The 25,322-nt window shown below is 54.9% G+C and overlaps 1 long non-coding RNA gene across 11 annotated transcripts in view; it reads right to left on the bottom strand.

The window, feature by feature from the left end:
• The window catches only part of LOC103352362 (uncharacterized), a 184,022-nt gene that overhangs the window by 25,497 nt on the left and 133,203 nt on the right, over positions 1-25,322 (bottom strand). For 7 of the 11 annotated variants that reach the window (XR_016219948.1, XR_016219947.1, XR_016219951.1 and 4 more), the window contains 3 exons: positions 10,960-11,141; positions 5,411-5,538; positions 1,649-1,707 (listed from right to left, as the gene is read on the bottom strand). This is a non-coding gene — a long non-coding RNA (uncharacterized LOC103352362). Of the gene's footprint in view, positions 1-1,648; positions 1,708-3,403; positions 4,951-5,410; positions 5,539-10,959; positions 11,142-11,812; positions 12,042-25,322 lie in introns of those variants that run through there. The other 4 variants (XR_016219954.1, XR_016219958.1, XR_016219957.1 and 1 more) reach the window with 3 other exon arrangements.

The following is a 25,322-nucleotide window of genomic DNA, read 5'->3' as shown; positions in this document are numbered from 1 at the left end:
GCGGGGTCCCTGAGAAACCCCAAGAAGCAAGGCCAAGTATAAGCCTGCTCTCTAAGCTTGCAGTTGCGTTGGCCTGGGAGAGAGTCTGTGACAGTGTCCGGTTCCTCTTGCCCAGGACGGCCCTCCTCAGCCCTCCTCTGTCCGACCACAGCGCCTTCCTCCCCGGCTTTGCTCCTTCAACCCTTTGACCCACAGGCTTGGATGGGTGCGGCAAGGGTGCCTGCGGAGTTTTGCGAGGGTCTTCCTTAAGGAGAAGATCACCAAACTCGGGCTAAGGTTTTCCGGGGTCACCCCGAGTGCTCTGGCCGTGAGTGTGGAGCAGGCGCCGTCCTGCTGGCTGGAGCCCTGTGTCTGTCGGCAGCCAGGGCTCACACCAACGCAGCAGCTGAGGGCCCATGGGCGCCTGGCTGTCGGGCACAGCACCGGCTCTGAGGACCCACTCTACCCCATGCCCTCCACCACCCTGTCCCAGGAATGGAAGGGTTGTGCTGGGCTGACGGCAGCCCTCACCCTCACCTGCCCTCAACATGAGGCAGCTTGGGGCCCACCTGGCTGGTGCTACAAGGCTCTGGGTTCCTGCTAAGAGCTGGTGCCCACCAAGGTGCCAGGGGACAGGTGGGACGTGTGTCCACAGCACTGTCCCTTCTGAGGAAGAGCCAGCTCCCCAGAGCCCTGACCAAGAGTGCTGCCCACCAGGCTGGCCTCTGTCCTGTGCCGGCACAGCATCTCAGAGCAGCCAGGAGGCGGGGCCGCCGCCCCACAGGGGCTGAGCTCGGCCCAAAGATAGTACCGATGACCACCTCCGACTCTGACCGGGCCCACACTGAAGTTTCCCTTTTCGCTACTTAACGGGGGTCTCCTGCTCTTAAGAACTACCAGGTGGGGGATAGAGCTGATAAAGGGTCAGCATCCTGGGGATAGAGCCAATGAAGGGTCAGCATCCTCTGCAGCGGGCCTCTGTCGTGGGAGGGCTTTGTGACCACAGCGACGTGCACCTCTTCCCTCCTCTACTCAACAGCAGACACTGGCCACACACTGCGAGCTGTGCAGGTGGTCAGGGTCAGACTTGGGGGACGACAGGGTCTCTGTTTTGGTCCCTGGGGAGGAGCAACGGCCGCGTAGACCCTAACAGGCAGGGCTTCCAACGCCATTGCATTTTGTGTCGGAAGCAGACGGCGACACAGGCACACACCCAGGGCTGCCGAATGCCTGCAAGGCCCCACCTCCCCACAGGATAGGCTTTACTGCGTGAGAACACCTGGCCGCTGGCGCGCGCTGCCCAGGCTCTCCTGCCAGGAGGGTGGAATGAGGACCTGAGGGAGGTGGAGGGAGGGTGCTTGGAGCCGCGCCCACAGGTGGCTCCCGCATTTGTTCCAAGACGCTGGGAGGCCAGAACGTGGCCACACAGCATGCCTTGGGGCCTTAGTCAGCTGCGTGGGCTTCCTGAACCCCACTGTGAGGCAGATGAGCCCAGAGCATAGAGAAATGACTGAATTTGTCACTCCAATAATTGGAACAAGAGGAAGCACAAGAACCAAAACGTGGAGAAGAGTTTACACCCTCACTGGCCGAGGAGCCCGCGCCAGGGCAAACCCAGGATCTACTTTCACTCGTGTGTATTAGCAAGAACGCTATGTGGGAGACTTACTGGGAAGAGGACGTTACGCAGTCACTGCTGTATTACTGTCGGCCTCGCTGTAGATGTTTCTGGAAAGAGCAGCAGTGAACAAACGTGGTCAGAAACTCTGGCCCAGTCGTCTCACTCCCAGGACTGGATCCTAAGAACACAACGCAGTGGAAGCCAAAGCTCTGTGAAGGACATCAGCAGAGCAAAAAAGAAGCCAGGCTGGGAAGGGGCCATGCCAGGACGGTGCAGGCACACTGCCCAGGGAGCACGTGCGCAGTCACGGAGAAACACGGCCACGGGGAAAACGTCCTGGAGCCGAGTCTGAGAGCCGCCAGGAGTGCCGTGGGCAAGCACGGCGGGGGTGTGGGCAGGCCCGGCAGGGGTGCACTCAGACGACACACGACACGTACATGTTATCCACAATTCCAGTGTCGCTATGCCTTGTCTTCTTTCTCAAGATGTAGCTATTTATTTATTTCAAAGGCAGAGAGAGTGAGAGGTCTTCCATCTGCTGGTTCTCTCGTTAAATGGCTGCAACTGCTGGGGCCAGGCCAGGCCAGGCTGAGGTCAGGAGACAGGAACTCCATCCTGGTCTCCCACGTGGGTACAGGGCCCATGACTTGGGCCATCCTCCACTGCTTTCCCAGGCCACAGCAGAGAGCTGGACTGGAAGAGGAACAGCTGGGACTGAAACTGGTGCCCATTCAGGATGCTGGCGTCTCAGGCCACAGCTCCACCTGCTGTGCCACAGCGCTGGCTTCACCACATCTTGTGTTTAATGAAAACGCATTTGCAGATGAAATCCCAGATCTCCCTCAGGATAAGGAGCGGCATGGCACCCACTGACTTCAGAAACAAGCAGTCGTGTGATGAGTGACAGCTGCAGCCCAGGGCCCGGCGGTGGCTCCTGACCCAGGCCTGTGTCCTGTGTGGGGTCTGAGCTGTGTCTGATGGAAGCCACCCAGGGGATGTCCCTGCTGCTTCCAGGAACCGGCAGCGGGGCTCGGCGGCAGCTTCCCAGAACCGCGGCTTCCTGGCAGGAGGGTCTCTGGAGACTCTAGGCAGGCCCACCCGACACAGCAGCTGAGAGGTCTACACTCAGATCCAGGGGTCCCGGGGGTCTGGGGTCCATGTGAAACCTGCAGTTTCCCTTTATTTTCTCTCTCAAAGATGCTAGGGACTCTGGGATATGTGTAGCCTGGCTTCATATTTCATCGTATTTTTTATGATACAAATGTTACTCCAAGATCTGCGGATTATTTCCTGGGTGTTTGAAAAGGAAGCTTCGCCTAAGCTTACTCACAGGCACACAGGAAACACAGTCCTTTGATTCCAAGAAAGAAAGATGAGCCTGGAAGGGGCTGGGGGCTGGGCCTCTCCTGGCGCCTTCAGCGCCTGTGATGGAGGAGACAGCGCCAGCCCAAGGGCAGCCGCGGGCAGTGGCTGCGACCCCCGAGGAGGACCAGCTTGGGGTGACCTCTCGCCCCGCACACGAGACGGGGTCCCTGTTGCCGCTCCGCCAGCACATGGAACAGTTCTTTTCCTGCTGCTTGGTTACGGAGGACGGGCGCACACCAGAGACTGCAGCTCACACTGTCTTCTGCACGTTGCCTGACAATCGTGCGGGAATCCAGCGGCTGTCTGAGCTGCTATGCAGCTGTTGCTAAGTCCACGCAGGGGCCTCCCCATGGAATTACCCCGAGCTTGGATGAGGGACACAGGGATGTGGTACCCAAGCTGCAAAGCCGGGAGCCCAAGCGAAGGCCTCGTTCATACCTGCTAACTCCTGCAAGGTCAGCATCTGGAAGCTCCTACACTCAGCCTCTGGCCAGACAGCAGACTCTCACGCTGACAATCTGACGCTTGGGGGCTGCGTTGTGGAGCAGCGGCCTGAGCCGCCACTTCCAGGGCTGGCATCCCACGCTGGAGCGCAGGTCCCAGTCCTGGCTGCTCCGCTTCCAACCCAGCTCCCTGCTGATGCTTGGGAAAGCAGCAGGTGATGGTTCATGTACCTGGGCCTCTGCCACCCGTGTGGGAGGTCAGGCTGTGTTTCTGGCTCCTGGCTTGGGCCTGACCCAGGCCTGGATACTGCATCCACCTGGGGAGTGAACCAGCGGATGGAAGCTCTCTCTCTCTGTTATTCTCCTTCCAAACAAATGAATAAATCTTTCTTAAGAAAGGAACTCGGGGGCTCAGACAGTCTTTCCCTGCACCACCTCCTCAGGACAGCACGTGTCTTGTCACTCCGCTAGGCGTCAACAACTGTGTGTCTCTTTAAGAGCCAAGAGCTTATTTTCTAAAATGCAAGTTACTTTACAAACCAGCGTCAGCTCCAGTTCCAAGCATGCACACCCCGTGTCCTCAGGGGCATCACTTACGTGGGCAGGGGGAGGGCGGGTGCGAGGACAAGGACAGCGAAGGCCTGTGCGGTGGGCAGCTCAGCTGAGTCATCCCGGCGTGGCCTTGACCCCAGGCGAGCTGCGTACGCTGCCCGCACTGAGCACCAGGCTCAAGGTTGCTCAGCCGCAGCAGGGCTCCGCAGGCACCCAGGACAGACACCGCCTGGGGTCTGGACCAGGTGCATGCAGATTCCCCCGCGGGTCCTTCCAGGCCCAGTGGTCAGCTCCGCCAGAAAGCAGGCCCTTAGCGGCCGGAGATGGACCGGCCTGGAGGGGAAGCAGTGACAGCTGCCTGCGTCATCACTGTGTGCGTGCAGGTGCTTTGCGTCCTCACCCTTTGACAAAGCCTGGCCTCTGCAGACACGGGCAGAGGGGGGGTCTCTTGCCAGGGCGGGAAATTCAGTCCAGAAACAGGGGGCGGGCACAGCTGGGCACAGTGCCACGTGCCCGTCTGCAGGAGCAGCTTTCGGCCTGAGCTGACCCCGCCCGCGGAAGCAGAAGCGGGCATGGAAGCACAGTCTCCCTACCCTCCCGAAGCCACCATCAACAGAGAGGGGCAGGCGGCACGGGCCTGCTCTGTACAGGGTGAGCTCTGGCTTGTGCCTTCCACACTGCGGCACGCCCACTTGGGTTTCAGTATGAACATGTCTTTGGTGGCCTGCCATGCAGGATGCAGCTCAGACCCGCTACAGCTCCTGGGCCTCGCTCGGATGCCCATCCGTGTCACCAGGTCAGGGCAGGACCCCAGATGCTGCCCATGGGGCTGCCTGGCGTGGGCCCTGTGTGCTCTGGGAAGCACCAACCCTGGGTCACAAACTCAGAGGGGCAGGGCGCAGGGGTCTCCTCCAGGCAGCAAGGACTGGGTCAGACAAGAGCAGGGACCGCAGGTCTCTAGGTCCTCAGGTGCCTGCCACACAGGCTCTGTAGAGCCCTCCACCTTTGCCCCCTCACCCCACCCCCACCCACCCCCACCCACCCCACCCCTGCTCCAGAGCGGCCTTTTAGGAAATAAGGGGAGGGTGTGTGAGCACAGCATTCATACAGAGACAGCCACGCCCTAAAAGGTCCATTCAAGGGCTTTGCAAAGATCCATATCCCACGAGGACCCACCGGGAACCATGAGAACCAGGAACTCAGTTTCAAAGCACGCGTCAGTCGCAGGCACCAACTCCGTGGTTCATGAGATGACAAACCAGCAGCCAAGCGCTGACTCCGGCTGTGTCCTGTATTCCACGGGGGGACTTAGAGGCACTGGGCCTGTGGTCACCATGAAGCAGCAGGAGTCAGCCGCTCCGAGGAGCTGGCCTGGCATTCCCGACGGGAATAACCGAGGCAGCGACCGAGCTGCACCACACGTGCCCCATGTGTTCACGGGAGAACTCACCAGCCCCAGCGGAAGTGCTGCTTCCCACCGTCGCAGAAGGCGTCACGTTTATCCAGCAGCTACTCCAGGAGGCACGGTGCTGGTTGCCGTGGCTACACGTTGTCGTCTGGCCCACACAGGAGGGTTCCCTGGAAGGGAGGCGCCGAAGCCAATTCATGTCCACCTTTGCATCACCCGAGTGCCTCCCAGCTCAGGGTGGGCGCCTGGACCTTGGCGAGGCTGTGGGTGGGGTCTTCCCTGCAGGGATTGGTAAGTCCCCCACGAAAGCCTGAGCACCATCCACCAAGGGGTTAAATGGGTTTTCCAAGCCAGTGGCATCTGCATTGTGTTCACACCTGCAGGGAAGCACACCTCGGTCCAGGAGCCCTGCCTTTTCCTTTCCTGCCCCAGAGCAACCAAAGTAATGGATTTCAGCAGCCACGCCGACCCATGTAACTAAACCTGGCCCCTCTAACTAAGGCAGAAAATCCAAAGCAAGGTCCGAACGGCCGACAGGCTGAGCCGAGGAGGTCGTGAGCAAGCAAAGAGAAGTGTGAAGCCTTGGAAGGCACCCCAGGTCTGGTTCTAGATCCCTCCTCTGCCTCCCAGGGCCTGAGGCACTGGGTTTTGCAGCCAAAGTGACAACACGGTGATTTTCCCTTAGAGACCACTCCACAATGCTGTTTTATAACACAGTCTTTAGGAGACATGTTCTGTTATCTTTGAACAAGATTTATTTATTGAAAGGCAGAGTGATGGCGGGGAGAGAGGGGAGGGATGGAGGGAAGGGGAAGAGAGAGGGAGAGAGGGAGAGAGGGAGAGAAAGAGAGAGAAAGAGAGAGAAAGAGAGAGAGAGAGAGAGAGAGAGAGAGATATCTTCCATCTGCTGGTTCACTCTTCAAATGGCCACAAAGACTGAGGCTAGGCCAGGTCAAAGCCAGGAGCCAGGAACTCCATCCTGGTCTCCCACATGGATATAGGGGCCCAAGCACTTTGCCATCCTCTGCTGCTTTCCCAGGGAGCTGGATCAGAAGTGGGGCAGCCAGGACTTGAACTGATGCCCATATGGGATGCTGGTGCTGCAGGCAGGTGCAGCTTAACCCACTGGGCCACAGCACCGCCCTGACATACTCTATCCTGATGAATGAGTTTTCCTTGTGAAGACGGAGCTGCTGAAGGTAAGACTTGTGACTCTTGGATAAGCAAGGATTCAGTTTCTTAAACAGAGAGCACTCACCATGAAAGGAAATAAACAAGTCCATGAAAAACTGAGACCTTCTGTTTACACGGGGACGCAAGCGTGGGGAGGAAAGGCAGGAGGAAGGGCAGACGTGGACACACTCCCACCCAGAACAGACTCAGGCCAGGGACCTGCTGCTGCTGGACAAGTGACCGCCAAACAGACGCTCATGGCAACAAGCCCTCGGCCTCCCAGGTTCGGGGGTCAGGGCTCCACACCAGGCTGTGCTGAGGGCCTCTGGCCCCTGAATCTCAGCAGGGGCTGCCCTTGGTTCAGGCCCCATGGGGGGAACCCTGCCAGCCTGTGAACGTGACTGTTGGAGCGGCCGACACTGCAGTGGTGGGCTGGAGGCGGCCATCCTTGCCTGGTGGGCCTCTTCGATCTGGGAGCTCAGCTTCCCATGAAACAGGGAGAAGGGACCAGCAAGACCGGAGCCGGCGTCATTTACAACCTCGGCCCCTGTGCCGTGTCAGACTCCACAGGAGAGTCGCAAGCGTCTGTCAACACCCCTGGGCAGGTGCTCAGCGTGTGAGCGCAGGAGCTGAGGGTCACTACAGGGCACCTTAAAATGCTTATTTGTGTTGTTTATTTGAACATCAGAGAGAGAAGGAGACAGAAAGAGAAATCTCCCGTCTCTAGGTTCATTCCTCAAATGCTGCAACAGCTGTGCCTGCAAAAGTGAGGCTGGGCCAGGCCAACGACAGGAACCAGCAACTCCCTCTGGGCCTCCCACATGGGTGGCAGGGACCACCACATGCGCAGCCACAACCGAATGGACAAATTCACCTGATAAACATGTACATGAATCCCTGAAACAGGCCAGTCTCACTCGTGGTGAGAGGAGAGAGCAGGCCCCTGGTGAGACTTGGCAGGAAGGCCAGGGCCAGGTGCGCCCTGCCTTCTTGATGAGGATTATCTGCTCTGTGAAGATCTACGCACTACACATGGCCAGCACTGTGGCGCAGTGGGCCAAGCTGTTGCATGAGATGCTGGCAACCCATAGGAGCACCAGGTGGAGTCCTGGCTGCTCCACTTCTGATCCAGTTCCCTGCTAATGAGCCTGGGAAGGCAGCAGAAGATGGCTCAAGTGCTTGGGCCCCCGCCACTGCTGTGGGAGACCTGTACAGAGTTCCAAGTGGCTATTTGAGGAATGAATCATTGCATGGAAGACCTTTATTTCCCTCTCGTTCTTTCTTTCAAATAAATACATATTTAAAAATAAATGCATAAGTAGAACAACATACACATCTGTGACCTGTGCATTCGGGTGTGCAAGGACTTCTGGGACACTCTACCCCATGTCGGAACACCTGGGTTCAAGTCCTAGCTCCACTCCAATGCCAGCCTCCTACTGTGCACTGTGGGAGGTGGCAGGTGAGGGCTCAGGCAGCTAGGGCCCTGCCACCCACATGGGAGGCCCAGGCGGAGCTCCCGGCTCCTGGCTTTAGTCCCAAGCACAGGGCCACTGCAGGCACCTGGGGAGTGAACCAGGAGACGGGAGCGTTCTCTCTCATTTTTAAATACATTTTTAAAGGAATAAAAAATTTTAAAACTCATATCACATTTATTCCCGCTACACAATTCAAAATGGCACCTACAAATAAGTTCTCATAAGCAGAAAAAAGACGGGTAAGCCAGTCCGCTGCCAACTGAACCATGTGTCCACGGTGGTGGTGTCCCGAGCCCCAGTCCCTGAGGCCCCGACTGCCGGGAACTGGCTTCCATTCCTGGCAGCTGGAGGCTCACCACATCCTTTACTTCCTGCTTCTTCCTTCCCCAGAGAAACGCTAGAAGGGCTCTGATCCGGGGAACCCAGGTGGGGCTGCCCTTCCTTCCCGTGTGCCCACGGCCACCCACGCTGATGCTCTGTCGGCAAACGAGACCAGAGATGGGAGCGGGGTGGGGGAGGAAGATGGGAGCCATGGGACAAAGGCCCCCTGGGGTGGGGGGGTAAACAGGCGGGTGGGGGTGTTCAGTGGAGTTCAAGAGAGCACAGCCGCGGTGTTCCCAGAGGAGGGAGGGCCACACAAGGGCCTGAGGAGAGCCAGGTGAGCCGTGGGATCTGCCAGCCCAGCCCTGTTCACCCTGTCGGCTTGGTGGACGGGGTTCCAGCTGCAGAGCTGCACGCCACTCCGTGTCAAATACCGTTTGGAACAGGTGTTACCTGGGGAACGGAGCCCCAGGGTCCTCCCCCGGCCATGTCCGCCTGGCGAGAACTGAGGCCTCGCAGGGACCCGGGCAGCCCTCCGTGCTTCATGGAAGCAGGGCATGAGGTGGATCATCCCACCCCAAAGCCGAGTGGCTGCCTCTTCGTGAACTTGCAAAGGGAGACCAGCGGGAAACAACACATGTCACAGGCCGGCAATCTTGTGTTTTGTCTCTGCCCTGGGACACCGCATCAGACCTGTTTTTCTGGGGGCTGGAGGGCCCACACTGCCTTCCCAGTGGTAGGCCACGTGGGAGAGACCCCACAGCTGTGTTCCCACTCGGCAGCTGTAAGCACGTGGTTTTCAAGGCTTCAGGTTATAGCGGCTGGAGTAGAAAGCCCACTGACCAAGCCAGCGAGGTCAACCCTGCCTCACGGAGCAGAGGGGGAGAGCCCCTCTCCAACACCCCCACCCCACCTCTTCCAGACATGGCAGTGTGCACGTGATGACCCTGGGGACTCACATGTGATGACTATGGAAAAACACATGTGATAACCATGGAGACACACACATGACCATGGAAACGTGTGGTGACCATGGTGACACACACGTGATGACCATGGTGTATACATGCATGACCGTGGAAACACATGTGTGGTGACAAAACGGTGACACATGTGTCATGATCATGGTGAACACATGTGATGACCCTAGTGACACACACACATGATGACCATGGTGAACACACACATGATGATCACAGAAACACATGTGTGGTGACTCTGGTGATACATCCATGATGACCCTAGAAATACACACATGATGACTATGGAAACACACATGTGATGACCATGGAGATCCAAGTGTGATGACACTAGTGACACATGTGATGACCATGGTGACACACATGTGATGAATATGGTGACACATGATGACCAGGGTGTACGTATATGTGATGACCATGGAAACACACATAATGGTCACAGTAACACATTTAATGACCTTGGAGACCCGAGTGTGATGACTCTGGTGAACACACGTGATTACCAAGGTGACACTCACATGTGATGACCCTGGTGAACACACGTGATTACCAAGGTGACACATGTGATGACCCTGGTGACACACACATGATGACCATGATGAACACACTTTGAAAACCCTGCTACACAGTGGAAGCTTACCACACATCTATTACAGGGATTCTAAAAAGTAAATTATGGTTTTTTTCTGCATCATTTAAAGGCCTGCTGTATGAATCCCTCTCACTGAGGATTCTATGTTTGCATAAGGTGTGAAATCATTAGTTTTAAATTAGAATTAATGTTTGACATCAAGCGGAAGGAAGAAAATTAATCTGTCTTGGGAAAATACTAAACGGTAGTGAAATAAACAGATGAGTGCCGTATCATGTGCCCTGTGTGCTTCCTGCATGGACACAGGTGTGCTGCACTGTGCACCCTGGGTGCTGTACAGAGCAGCATGCATCTGCTTCCTGCATGGACACACGTGTGCTGCACTGTGCACCCTGGGTGCTGTACAGAGCAGCACACGTATGCTTCCTGCATGGACACATGTGTGCTGCACTGTGCACCCTGGGTGCTGTACAGAGCAGCATGCATCTGCTTCCTGCATGGACACAGGTGCTACACTGTGCACCCTGGGTGCTGTACAGAGCAGCACACATATGCTTCCTGCATGGACACACGTGTGTTGCCCTGTGCACCCTGGGTGCTGTACAGAGCCACACGCATCTGTTTCCTGCATGGACACACGTGTGTTGCCCTGTGCACCCTGGGTACTGTACAGAGCAGCACACGCATCTGCTTCCTGCATGGACACACATGTGTTGCCCTGTGCACCCTGGGTGCTGTACAGAGAAGCATACGTGTGCTTCCTACACACTAGACACGGATGTTTAGAGGTGTGGCTTCTTCATAAGCCAAGGACTTGCTCTCTGGGCGTGCAAGGCATCCGAGCACCAGTGTGGCACTGAATGTGGGCCTCGCGAGCTGCAGACCGCGCTGGACTCGCCCAGGCACATCTAGGAGACACTCATCTGGGGCACTTTTCTAATCACTTCCATTCTTATCAAAAGCAAAATCAAACTATTTCCATTGCAAAAGCAAATTCCAAACAACACCCACTGGAATTAGCAAAGCAACAGTTCATCAGAAAATCACCTGTCGAATTCAGTGCAACCTGGAGTTGCTCGTGGGTGTGCTAATGGGCGAGTTCAGGCTGCAAGCAGGAGTCGGCTCTTCTGAGACAGCCTCATTCCAGGGATCCCCTGAGTGACAGCTCCACGTCGTCCCCACACGGGTGACAGCAGTCAGCTCTCCCAGACGTCTGCCACGGACACCATCTGAAAGAGTACACAGTACTTTGGAACTCACTCAGGCTCATTCTGCCAGGAGGACACCCTCTCTGGGCACCCGGCCACCAGAACCCACCCTGCTCTCTCTGTGGCTGTGGCCCCTGAACCATGGCCTGCAGTTTTATCAGAGAGCAATCAGGAAGAACCCAGGGCACTGAGGACAAACAGGTGTGCATGAGCCCTTGGGGCAACTGAGCTGTGGCCATATTTATTTATTTAGACCCGCGTCCTGCTGTTCCTCCACCTCCACGGCCACACCACCATCGCCTCTCACCCGCTCTTGTCTGAGCCACAGCAACAGCCCCTGCTGCTCTCCTGTCCTCAACCCTGCTCCACACCATGCAGCTGCCACGGGGAGCCTGCGTGGGCCTGGGCCTGCTGCAACAGTGGGGGCCGTGCGGGCGGGAGAAGCAACCCCATGCCTGGGGGAGGCATCACTCCCACAAGGACAGGCCTGTGGCTCTTCCCAGACGGCAGGCCTGGCCATTCCCAAACTCAGCAGAGGACCGCGCCATGCTGGGGCTCAGGGTCGGCCCAGAGGGGTCCGTAACCACAGCACCCAGCTGTCCACCAGGGAGCCCGTGGGAGGCGTGGCCTTGGCCCAGATGAGGCGGTAGGTTTCAGGGCCTTGCGTCCTGGGTCCAGCCTCACTCACACACCTGTGGCAGGGGGTCTGCAGGGTGCATCTCCTGCCATGCAGTCTCCTCGTCAGTTCAACCAGAGCCGCGGCAGGGCTTGATGACTCTTCCAAGTCCACAGCGGATTCTGAAATGTGGATCGGCATTGGAGCGCACCAGCTTAAGCCACGGTTTGCGACTCTGAGCCTTCCCAGAGTGCTAGTTTGAGTCCAGGTGGCTCCACTTTCCATCCAGCTCCCTGCTGATGCACCTGGGAGGGCAGCAGAAGATGGACTAAGTGCTTGGGCCCTGCACCCATGTGGGAGACCTGGATGCAGCCCCTGGCTCCTGGCTTCAGCCTGGTCCAGCCCTGGCTGTCACTGCCATTTGGGGAGTGAACCAGTGGAATCTCTCTCTTTCTCTTGTCACTCTGCCTTTCCAATAAATAAATATAACTTTTTTTTTACAGGCAGAGTTAGACGGGGGGAGGGGGAGCTTCCTTTTCTGTTGGTTCACCCCCCTCATCCTCCAAATGGCCGCTACGGCCAGCGTGCTGTGCCAATCCGAAGCCAGGAGCCAGGTGCTTCCTCCTGGTCTCCCATGCGGGTGCAGGGCCCAAGCACCTGGGCCATCCTCCACTGCACTTCCGGACCACAGCAGAGAGCTGGACTGGAAGAGGGGCAACTGGGACAGAATCCAGTGCCCCAACCAGGACTAGAACCTGGGGTGCCGGCACCGCAGGCGGGGGATTAGCCTAATGAGCTGCGACGCCGGCCCTAAATATAACTTTTAAAAATAAATACATTAAATTAAAATGTATCTGGAAACATAAAGAACTTAGATACCTGAAAAAGGAAGAAATTTGGAAGACTCACATAACCTAAACTCGAGATTTATGGTAAAGCTATAGCAATCACACACACACGTACACACACATGTTCACACATGCACAAACACACACATGAAATCAATCTAGCTTGAGTCCAGAAATAGAACCAAGTGATATTGTGTATTTATCTTTTTTTAAAGTTCAAGGATTACTTGATGGGAAGCGGCTACTCTCAAACAACATAACCAAGACTGGACGCTGATGTGCAGAAAATGAACTAGATCCTCATGACAGAGTACACAGAGGTCAGCTCATGACCTCACACACACACACAGAGGTCAGCTCTCAGTGACCTCACACACACACACACACACACACACACACACAGAGGTCAGCTCTCTGTGACCTCACACACACACACAGAGGTCAGCTCAGTGACCACACACACACACACACAGAGATCAGCTCTCAGTGACTACACACACACACACACACAAACACAGAGGTTAGCTCTCTGTGACCTCACACACACACACACACAGAGGTCAGCTCTCAGTGACCTCACACACACACACAAACACAGAGGTCAGCTCTCAGTGACCACACACACACAGATCAGCTCACAGTGACCTCACACACACACACATACACAGAGGTCGGCTCTCAGTGACCTCACACACAGAGGTCAGCTCTCAGTGACCTCACACACACACACAAACACAGAGGTCAGCTCTCAGTGACCACACACACACACAGATCAGCTCACAGTTACCTCACACACACACACACACACACACACAGAGGTCAGCTCTCAGTGACCTCACACACACACACACAGAGGTCAGCTCTCTGTGACCACACACACACACACACACACAGAGGTCAGCTCTCAGTGACCTCACACACACACACACACACACACAGAGCTCAGCTCTCTGTGACCTCACACACACACACACACACAGGTCAGCTCTCAGTGACCACACACACACACACACATACACACACAGAGGCCGTTTACAGTAGGTCACAGACTTTAGTGAAAAATTGGGAGCCATAAAACTCCAGGGAGAGAATTTGAGATCGTAATCTTGATTTCTGCAGGATCTCTAGGACATAAGAATTATGAACTGGAAAGGACATTTTTCCTAGCACCTGGAGGACCACATCGCACATCAAATATGTGAGTTTGAGTCCCAGCTCCAGCCCTTGGCCCTAGCTTCCGGCTAATGCACCCTCTGGGACAGTTCACGTAGTTGGGTCCCTGTAACCCTGGGGCGAGACCTGGACAGCATTCCCAGCTCTAGACTTTGGGCTTGGCCCAGCTCTGGCCTGATCAGGCATTCGGGGAATGAGCCAGCAAATGGCAGTGTTCTCTTTCCTTACAAATTATGGTCTATAAAACAAAAATTTAATAAATTAGGTTTTATCAAAATTGAATACTTTTGCTTTGGAAAATATATTTTTTAAAATTATTTATTTGAAATGCATTTACAGACAGAGAGCAGGAGAGAAAGGTCTTCCATCCACTGGTTCACTTCCCAAATGGTTACAATGACCAGAGCTGGGTGGATCCAAAGCCAGGAGCTAGGAGTTTCTTCCAGGTCTCCCAGATTGGTGCAGGGGCACAAGGACTTGGGCCATCTTCCAGTGCTTTCCCAGGCCAGTAGCACAGAGCTGGACCGCAAGAGAGCAGCTTGGACATGAACTTGTGCCCATATGGGATGCCAGCACCACAGGCAGCTTAGCCTACTATGCCACAGTGCCATCCCCAGAAAATACATTTGGAGACAATGAGAAGACAACATGTTCTTGCAGAAAATATTTACATGATGTATGTCAAGGATATGTGCAAATATACAAAGAGCCATTGCAAGTCACTAATAACAACACAACCAACCAATTTCTTAATCGGTAAACACTTCAACCAAAGAAGTTACTGGAATGTAGAATAACCCGGATATAGGCTCAACACCAATAGCTGTTGGGAAGCAGAAATTAGAACCACAACAGTATACTAGGCTCTACGCACCAGAATATCTAAGAGTAAAAAGACCGATAAAAAACAACTATTGCTAAGCACAGAATGCTGGTATATTGCTGGAGACTGCAAGTGGCACAACCATTTTGGAAAACAATGTGGTGGTTTTTTATAAAGTTAAATGTGCATATACCATGTGACCCAGCAGCCCCACCCCTGGGTATTTACCCAAGGTCAAGGAGAATAGATGCTTACACACAGACCTGTAATGTCTGTAGCAGCTTAATGTGTAAGAGCCACAAAAGACAACCCATCTAAACCTCGACAGAGCTGCAGATTCACACAGTGAAATGACTGCTGATCTGCCCCGCACATAGAAAAGTCTCAGAGGGGTCAGCCCATGCAAGAGGCCAGACATGAACCCGGCCGGGTTCCTGTGTATGACATTCTGGAAAGGTCAGAACCACGGCAGCAGCTGGGTGGTTTGCAGGGCTAGAGGCGGGAGAAGGGCTGACGACACAGGAGCGTGCGGGGAGGAAATCCACCCGTCACGAGACCGGAGAGATCTCTACATACTCGTCAGAACTCGTCCAAGTGTGCACTTGAAATTGGTGGATTTCATTGTAAACAAATCACTCTTCAAAAGGCTGATTCTTAGAAAGCAAGTGAAGCAATGGGGACACAAAATGGAGCTGGAAATAAGATTAATAAAATTTGACTCTGATTTAATGGACTGTGTGTGTGGTTCTCGGGTTTCCGGCCGCCGTGGCGAACATGAAACCCAATCGTCATTAATAAAACTCACCGGTCTCGGTCCCGAGACCAAGTAGCAGCTTCCCTCCACGCACAAAGTGGGTGCCACTTAGCACCTGCATTAACCACAGGACACTGGCTCAGCAGACCCTGTGCTGGACTCCTCCTCCCGTGGATTCATGGATTCCTTTCAGAGTTGATTCAGCACAGCCAGTCGGGGCAGCCACGAAACAGGACGTGCGGAAGCTGCCCTTTCTCCAGCCGCCCTGGCCAGGGTCAGATCTGAGCACACTTCACCTTCAGACCTTCCTTTCCTAAGTGTCTGGAAACCACTGGTGACGAGGCTCAGGGCGAACTTCTTGTTCGCCAGAGCCAGGCCTGTACGTGGTGGCACATTCATGTCAGCCGTGTTCCCTGACTGCACGCTTCCCTCCGTGCTGACGTCAGAAGTCCACACTGGGGTCCTTTCTGCACATGTGTCCCCCGCAGGCCCTGAGCGCGTGCAGGGGCCATGTTTCCGAGGCTACAGCCCGAGCTGTGGCTAGCAAGGTGGCAGGCGGAGGGAAGGAAGCATGACTGGACGTCAGAGACTTCTCTGTGCACCGCAGGCGCCAGCTCACTCACCCCCACGATGCGGTCAGGACGGGGTTAACACCAGGAACCGACCGTGGAAAAGGAGCGGGAAGTTCATTTTCACATAAAACACCCAAGCATGCTATTTCATCAGGCACATCTCCCACCAACTTTTTGAAGCCCCTCATGCGGATGGATTTCAAAATCTGTTTGCCTATAAAATATAAGTCTGTCTACTGACTCCATTTTCACAAACTTCAGTCCTCTCACTGGACTCAGGTGAAGAAGTTAGGACGACGCAGTTAGGAACCTGCCCAAGATTGTGACAGCTTGTAAGCTCATTTTTTTTTTTTTAAGATTTATTTATTTATTTGGAAGGCAGAGTTATAAGGGGAGAGACAGAGAGAGACCTTCCATCTTCTGGTTCACTGCCCAAATGGCCACAATAGCTGGGGTTGGGCCAGGCTGAAGCGAGGAGCCAGGAGTTTCATCCAGGTCTCCCATAGCCCGACGCTTCCGGGTTCCCCACTTGCCTTCCTGCAGGGTGCACAGAGCCCTTCAGATGCCAGCACTGGGAACCAGTGCCTCGTGTGGGCCCTCAGTAGACCCAGGGCTGTGATCTGGCCAAAGCCACCCCCTTGATCTGCATTTCGTAGGCTGAGCCTGCTAACCTGTATCCACCCTGACATCAAGGACCCTTCGACTGCTCTCAGCACACGGACAACTCTGCGCATCCTGACTTTAGCTGGGGGCCAGCAGCTCCTGCTAAGCTCCTGGCAATCAGCTCGGCTGGCACCTCCTGACAGGCCACCCGGTGCAGACAATGCCTGAGGAGTGGAACTACACCATCCTGAGGCCGCTCGGGGTAAATGGAGCCGATGGACGCGGCACCCATCTTTGCAGGTAGAGTGTTCCTGCCTTCCACACCCAGCTTCCCCAGGCTGGGCAAGGCTGCACAAGCTCCGCTGGCCAGGAGTCGGTGTGGCCAGTAACAGCTGGCCCAGTGCTTCCTCCCTGACTTCCCCACCGCTGTCTCACGTGGGCACCCACGTGTTTGTCTCTTGCTCATTTTGGCTGGGGAGCACGTGGGGACCAGGATCAGTCTGCTATGGATATCTGCAAAGGGAGAGGAGAGATCTGCCCCCACCCCCACAGAACGTTCCGACGATGGTCAGCCAGGGCCCTGCGTGCCCAGGCCTTGGAGCTGCGCTTCTGCCGTGAGGCTCAATCCACCCAGCACGCCTTCTGTTTGCCACGACCTGGGATCCCTGGGCCGGCTGCGGTAAGATGCCCATCGGGTCCACCCCTTGGAGGACAGCTCACCCTGTCCTCACTGGGCCTGTTGACTGCAAAAGCCACAGCACAGAGCACTCGCCTCCAGCAGAAGTGACCAGCAGGGCCAGCCACGTGGCCTTCCTGCCCACTGGGCACCCTGTGCTTCAAGGCTCCGCTGGCCAGGCTCTCTCCCTAGCGGCTGAGAGCTGTCCCTCCCTCCCTGCCTGCCCCTTCAAGCCCAGGGCAGGTGCACAGTGACCCCACTTCCTGTGGGCACTCCCTGGGCTGGCTTCCCTCTGAGCCACGCTCAGGGCCACTGCTGCCTAGGTCTGCGTCTGAGACCCCACCCCACTGTCCTCTCACACCCAGAGCACCCCGGGAACCACTTACTTTACACAGAGCGCTGGAGGCACCGGGTCCCGGCCCTCACTGAGCGTGCCAGTGCTGTCACCACACATCTGCGACTCACTCTCGACCCCAGGCTCCGCGGCTCCCCACGGGACGCACAGGCACCTGCTCTGCTGCTCTGCTGTCCACTCTGCACAGGCCCGATGGCAGCAGGAAGAAGCAAACTGACCAAAGGCAGCTGCAGTCATGGAAACGGGCGTCACTGTTCCCGGGGAGAGGCTGCCACCCCTGCTGCTTCTCTTCCGTGGCCGTGTCAGCCTCGTGTCTGCGCCTGACGGCTTCTACAGCCACTGCTCTGCTGCGGCCGGGGACCAGCGGCAGGCACTGGGGAGGTAAAGTCTGCTTCTCAGAGCGGGGAGCGAGCAGGAAAACTGCTGGAGGCATCTGGGAAGGGAACCAGCAGATGGATGATCCACCTTCTCTGTCACACTGTGTCTCTCACTCTATCTTTCAAACAAATGAATGAATACATAAATACACCTTTTGAAAAATCACTGGAGGGTAAAAGTGACGGAAATGGAGTTTGTAACATGGCTGATGTGGACTTACAGCAACAGGTGCAATGCAGCAGACAGGGGGAAATGAGGCTGGAGAGGGTGGGGTCCTGCCGTGGGACAAGTGCCGCAGTGCTCAGTTGTGGGGGTGGGGGGTGGGGAGTCCCTCGTCTTGTGGGAGGAGGGAGGAGCAACCAAATGACCACCTGGGGCCCTCTCCTTCCTACAGACTGCGGGCTGCACCTGCCCAGCCTGCCTGCAGCAGTGTGGCCACTGCAGGCGTTCAGGGAGTGACCCCGGGATGAAGACCTCCTTGTCTCTCTGACACTGTTCCTCTCAAACGAATAGAAACACATACCTATCGTTTTAAAGGAAAATTCCCCAAATCTTCATTCATCAAAATCCTATCTGGTCCTGCTGTTCCTCCGCTAAAATCCCGTGGTGGCTTCTTGGCGCCTTCAGGAAGAATTTCAGATTCCCGAGAGTAAGGCAGGCTCTCCCCACATGCCAGGCTGCCTCCCGCGCATGGGGCGCCCCACCCCGCCCCCACCTCCCCACCTGCCTCTGTTCTGCCTGCCCCTGGCCCCGAGGGCATCCATGGGTGGGACCAACATTGGCTTCAGGGAGCCCCTGGAGTCGGGAGTGACGCCTGGACAACTGGGAGTCCTGGAAGGAAGAATACAGAAAGGACTGAGTGGGAGCCGCCGCACGGCAAGTCCACCGCCATGGGTGGCTGTCACGCGCGAGCCCCGCGGCAGCATTTACTCACTCTGCTTTAATGAGACAACTCATGTGTCAAGGCTCAGGTGCCGTTTGGGAGAATGCGTTTATCTCAGCGCCCCCTGTGAGTCACTGGACCCCTGGGGCCGAGGACTGAGCCAGCACAGGGAGGCGTCTCGTCCTGCACCAGAGCACGAGAAACAGAAGACAGAGGCGATGATAATAAACGTGAAAAAATAAAATAAAGTCAGCAGCATGACTGGCAGCCCAACCTTGCCTACTCGGGGCTTTGAGCCGGGTCACAGGGAGTAGACTCTGCAGACCCGCCCCGGGCATTTCTTGCTGATGGGCAGCTCCCCACACAGCCCCTGGCTCACCAGCCCTGGTTTCGGGAAACGCCCCCGGGGCCACCCCTCCCCGCTTGTCCCCTGCCACGCCCACTGGCCAGGGTCCAGGACGAGTGGGCTCAGCGTGCAGAAGGGCAGCAGGTGTGTGTGGCAGTGGCTGCAGCAGCACAGTGTGACCTAGTGTGTGCCAGGCGGGCCCTAGGACCCAGGAAGGAAGAAGCAGGGTTCCTCCCTGGAGCTGGGATGAGGGAAAGGCCCAGGCGGGACTGCCCTGGGACCAGCAGAGCAGAGAGCGGCAGAGCGTGCACTCCACGACCTGTGACCCAGGGTGTCCCCATCTCTGCCCAGTATGTGACCCAGGATCAGCACAGGCACGGAGCCCTTCTGCTGGCTTTCCCTCCGACAGCTGAGAAAGGCTGGGTTCAGGGAAGGAAAATGAAAGTGACTGTTTGTGGTAGAACACTTCCTACAAAGCCTAGAACCTTCTCAGAACACGCAGAGTGTGACAGGGCAGGGGAGGGTGCAGCCTAGAACCTTCTGAGTGCACACAGCGTGTGGTGTGATGGGGGAGGGCACAGCCTAGAACCTTCTCAGAACACGCAGTGTGTGACAGGGCAGGGGAGGGTGCAGCCTAGAACCTTCTGAGTGCATGTAGCGTGTGGCGTGGCGGGGTAGGCACATAGCCTTCTGGGAGCAGAGACTTCCCCCACGCTCAGGACAGAGACAGACGCCATGGGAGACCACCCTGCCGCACAGACTTCCTGCCAGGACCCACCGACTTCCTCCCGGACAAGGACTCGGGCTCTTTTGCTGCAAACCAAAGCAAAACAGCAACAACAAAAAGAACCAAGGTGAAAAAGAGAAGAGCGTTTGCAATGAACTCTTCTAAGGTACTTCCCAAGGCTAAGCAGAGGCGGCGGACGGTGCCCCCAGACATCCTCCCAGTCATCTCTGCTTCTTCTCACCCAGACCTCCTCTGGATCATCACTGCTTCTCCCCCCCCAGACCTCCCTCCTGTCCACCTCTGTTTCTCCCCCCAGCAGACCTCCTCCCAGTCATCTCTTCTGTCCCCAGACCTCCTCCCGGCCACCTCTGCTTCCCTCCCGTCCCGGACCTCCTTCCAGTCATCTCTGCTTCTTACCCGCCAAGACCTCCCTCCTGGCCACCTCTGCTTCTCCCTCCCCTGGTTCTTCCCCCTCCGCGTCCCCCCCCGCCCCCGGGGCCAGCATCAGCATTCTGCAGGAGGAGCCAGGGACGGAGCTCCAGACTTTGGTCACCAGGCAGAGCACAGGGCAGCCGGGAAGGTGTGGGTTTGAAGGCAGAGCCAGGAGGTCTCTGCTGTCCTCGGGTGTTGGCCCTCGAGCCGAGAAAGACAGACTCCCTGCTTCACAGCTTTGGAGGATAGGACAGAACCGGATGCCCTGGTCACGTGCGGTGCAGCCTGCGAGGGGCTCGCCACCAGCACAGCACTCTGGCCTCTGGTGGTTAAAGGCCACAGCCATGGCTCAGCTGAAGGCCACAGCCTGCACCACTCTGCTTGCTACGATTCCATGAAACGCAACTGCCTCTTGAGCCTGCAGGCACTACACACAGAAGCAGTTCTGTGAGAACACACAGCCACATCACTGCTCACGGCTCCACTGCACGGGAAGATGGGAACTGTAACATCAGAAATACAAAATGTGCAGGGAAACGAAAGCGTGAGACTGTTGTACATGATGAAACTCGGCAGTCATCGGCTTAAAATAGCTTTTAGTGCTCTAAGTCATTGCTTATAACCCACGGTAGTCACCAGGAGAGTGGCCTGGAAGATTCCCCAAAGAGGAAGAGGGAAGAAACCAAGTACACTGCCATGAAGGATTATTAAGTCACGAAACAAGAGCAAGGAAGGAACAAGGCAGTGCCACAACCAGAGAGCAGAAACGGGACCAGTGACCCCTCCCATCCACGGGTAGCAGTGCCATGCTGGTTCAAACACAGGACTGGGGGTGGGGGGGTGTGCGCATCAACAGTGCTTTAGATGGACGCAGATCAAATTATCCAACAGAAGGCAGACAGCGCAGCAGATTTTTAAAAATCCAACAATATGCTTCCTATACGAGATTCCCCCTAGGTTCACAGACAGGGAGAGAGGCAAGGGACTGAGGAAGAAGTTCCAATAAACCATACCCAGGAGAGGACGGGCAGCCGTGCTCAGAGCAGCAGAAAGTCACGGAGACGGTGTCAGGTCAGGATAAGGGGGAGACCACGGCCCTCACAGATGCACGTGCCCTCAGCTTCCCGGCACCCAGGTCTGCAGAGCAGGGGAGAAAGCGACGGTAGCACCCACCTCCCACACTTGCTCATGTCCAGAGAGCAAGTCAGTAAGGAGACAGCACACCAGAGCGGCCAGGTGGGCCCAGCAGACCTAACGGACACCGCGGAACTTTCTGCCCCACGGCGGCACTCATGGAGCCCTCCCAGGACAGGCCGTCCGCGAGCCCCGGCACAGTCTTCACGAACTCGCCAGGAAAGGCATTGAGTGTTGTCTCCAACCCCAGTGGAAGCTCAGAATCAGAAACAGGAGGTAAACTGGGAAACTGACAGATACGTGGAAATTAACCAACGCACCCCTGAGCACCCAACCCCATGAAACAGAAATCAAATGGAAATCACAAACATCTCGAGGCAAACAAAAGTAGAAATAAAACACTCCAACACTGTGGGATGCAGGAAAGGCAGATTTAAGAGGGGAAACTGTAACAATAAGTGTATGTTAGGAGAAAAGAAATACCTAAAATAAACAACCTAACTTTACATGAAAGTAGCAAAAAAAAAAAATCTAAGCCCAAAGTTAGCTTAAGGAAGGCATAATAAAGGTCAGGGCAGAAATAAATGAAATAGAGGTTAGAACACAGAAGATTAACAACATTGAGTTATTTTGTTATTAACAAAATTGACAAGAGAGAAGATATAAATAAAATCATCAATGAAATAGAAGATAATTGATAACCACCAAAATACAAATCATCATAGGAAACCATTATGAACAGATATATGACAACAAACTGGAAAAGCTGGAGGAAACTGATACATTTCTAGAAATACACAAACTTCCAAAACCGAATCATGAAGAAATAGCAAATCTGAACAGACCGGTAACGAGGAAAACAAGGGAATCAGGCAGCAGTTGGTGCAGTGGCTAGGACGCCAGCTGGGATAGCAGCATCCCCTATCAGACTACCAGGATTCAAGTTCTGGCTGCACTCCTGATCTGGTTCCCTGCCAATGCACCCTGGGAGGCAGCAGGTGAGGGCCCAGGTAGCTGAGCCCCTGGGGAGACCCAGCCTGAGTTCCCAGCTACTGCCTTCAGCCTGGCTCAGCCCTGGCCAGTGCAGACGTTTGGGCAGTGAGCCAGAAGATGGGAGATTTCATCTTGTGTCTCTTTGTCTTTCTCTCTGCACCCCAAATAAAGAGTTAATTAACTTATTAATTTTTAAGAGGAAGATTGAATTGGTAGTCAAAAATCTCCCAACAGAAAAGACCCCAGGGCCAGCTGTCTTCCCCTGGTGAGTTCCATGCAACATTTGCAGAGGAATTAATACCACCCCCCTAACTCCTGCAAACACTGAAGATGAGGAAAACCTCCAAACTCAGCTCACAAGGCCAGCGTTGCCCTAATGCCAAAGCCACACAAGGATACCACGTGTAAGAAAAATACAGGCCAACACCCCTGATGAACATCAGTGCAAAAACTCTCACCAAAATATTCCCAAACTGATTTCAATGGTACTTTGGAAAGGTCATTCACCATGATGAAGTGGGAGTTTTACCAGGAATGCAAGGATGGCTCAATATGGCAGGCATTTGGCACAGTGGTGAAGACCCCACTTCAGATGCTTCCATCCTGTATCAGAATGCCCAGAGGTAAACTCATACACTGGCTGCCAAGGAATCTTTGACAGGTGTGCCAGGAATAGGGAATGGGGATAGGGTGGGCTCCTCAGTCACTGCTATGGGGTCAGCTGCATATCCACAGGCAAAAGAGTGAAATCAGACCCGTGGGTTACATGGTGCACAAGCATCAGCTCAAAACGCAGTACAACTTTCACGGAAGACCTGACCCACGTAGCTCCTACAAGTAAACACAGGAAAAAGCTCCTGGACAAAGGTCTCATGGTGATTTCTCAGATACAAGGCCACAGCATGGGCTGTAAAACCGAGATAAATGAGTGGGATCATGTCAAAGCAGAAGTGGTCTGCTCACTAAAGAAAGCAAGAAATTAACTGATCAGGCAACCTAGAGAATGGGAGAAAGCTTTCAAACCAGGTATCTGATAGGAGTTGGTATCCAAAATACATATAAATAAGGTAATCCTGTCCCCTGGATATCAAAAAACAGCCTGATTTTAAAAAGTGGGCCAAGCAGGGCCAGCGTGGCACAGCAGGTAAAGCCACCCCCGGTGTTGCCAGCATCCCACAAGGGTGCTGGTTCGAGTCCCAGCTGCCCCACTTCTGATCTTTCCTGCTAATATTCCTAGGAAAGCAGCAGAAGATGGCTCAGTGAGAGAACCAGAGGGAAATCCAGGCTCCTGGCTTTGGCCTGGCCCAGCCCCGGTTGTTGCTGCCATTTGGGGAGTGAACCAGCAGATGGAAGCTCACTTTCTCTCTCTCTGTCTCTGTCTCTCTTTCTCTCTGCCTCTCTTTCTCTGTAACTCTAGATTTCAAATAAGTAGTTGTATCTTTAAAAAATAAACTGGGCAAAGTACCTCAACAGGCATTTCTCAAAAGAATACATAAAACTGGCCCACTGAATCAGAAATGATGTATCACTAATCATTAGGGAAATGCAAATCAAAACCACAGGTGAGCCAGTACCTTATCCCTGCTAGGACTGCTATTGTTAACAGCAACATACAGCAGGTGGTGTGGAGCTGTGGGGGAAGGAGCCCCAGCACGGGTTGGACAGCTAGGGAAACAGATACGGACGCTCCTCAGAATCAGAACTAGACCTGTCCATGACCAGGTTTCCCTAGCTGCAGCCATTTACATTCGCACCAACCCGTGCTGGGGCTCCTTCCCCCACGCCTTGTACGGAGGCGTCTGCACCCTTATGCTCACTGCAGCATCACTCACAGTCGCCCAGATGTGGAAGCACCCAGACGTTCTGACACATGAATGAATAAGGACAGTGTGGTCTGTACATGCAGTGGAACATTATTCAGCCTTAAAAAAGAGGGTGACCCTGCCGTCTGCAACAGCATGGATGGACGTGGAAGACATCACGCTGAGTAGAATAAACCAGGCTCGGAGGACTGAATCCGCAGTGTCATTTGTGTGTAAAATCTCGATTCGTCAAACTCACGGTGGACACGTGAGCTGGCTGCCACATGCTGGGGAGGGTGGAGAAAGGAGAGTGATGGGTGAGGACATAAAGTTTCACCGCGCAAGATGACCACACAGCACAGAGACGCAGAGCCTGCAGCTAACAAGACGCCATTTATACTTAAAATTTACCAGGCATGACTGGCGTTCAGTGGTCACACCACACACAAGCTAATGACCACAACGAGGGACAGAATCCCAGCCTTGACGGTGGGGAGGGTCACCGGGGTGCTCCTTCCCAAACTCACTGAGTTGTACTCGTGAAACCCTCAGAGTGTCTCTGTGTCAATCACACCTCAAAAAGGGGGTTTCCTCCATGCATTTGTCATTTGCTCTTTATGGGAGTCTATAATCCACTTCTACTTCGGTTTTGTGGACAAGGTGGGACAGGGGTCGACATTCATTCCTTTCTCCTTGTGAAGCTGCCTCGTGGGACTGTAGCTGTGAGTGGCCAACACTGCTGACCACAGCGGCGTGGGTCTGCTTCTGGGGTCCCCTTTCTCTTCCATATCTTAGTGGCTCCCTCGCCTTTCAGGAACTCATAAATCAAGACTGCTGTGGCTACTCCACATCCTTTCCATGCCCACATTAAGTGTAGGGCATTCTCATCAGGCACTGAAATTAAAGAGCATCCTGACATTTTTCACTTGGGCACCGCTGATTATCTGAAACAAAGGTGGAGGAAATGACATCTCAAAAATATTGTCTTTGAACCCCAAAGGTGCGGAACCTCTCAATTCATCTTGGTGCTTGGCTCCCCGCAGCAGTGTCTGCTGGTGAGTGTTGAAGAGTACAGAAGTCTTACACG

Source organism: Oryctolagus cuniculus, chromosome 13, assembly GCF_051225735.1.
Source record: "Oryctolagus cuniculus isolate XC-2025 breed Fujian yellow rabbit chromosome 13, ASM5122573v1, whole genome shotgun sequence".
Classification (NCBI taxonomy): Eukaryota; Metazoa; Chordata; class Mammalia; order Lagomorpha; family Leporidae; genus Oryctolagus; species Oryctolagus cuniculus.
Note: the sequence above shows the minus strand (reverse complement) of the source record. Positions and strands in the feature narration are given on the sequence as shown.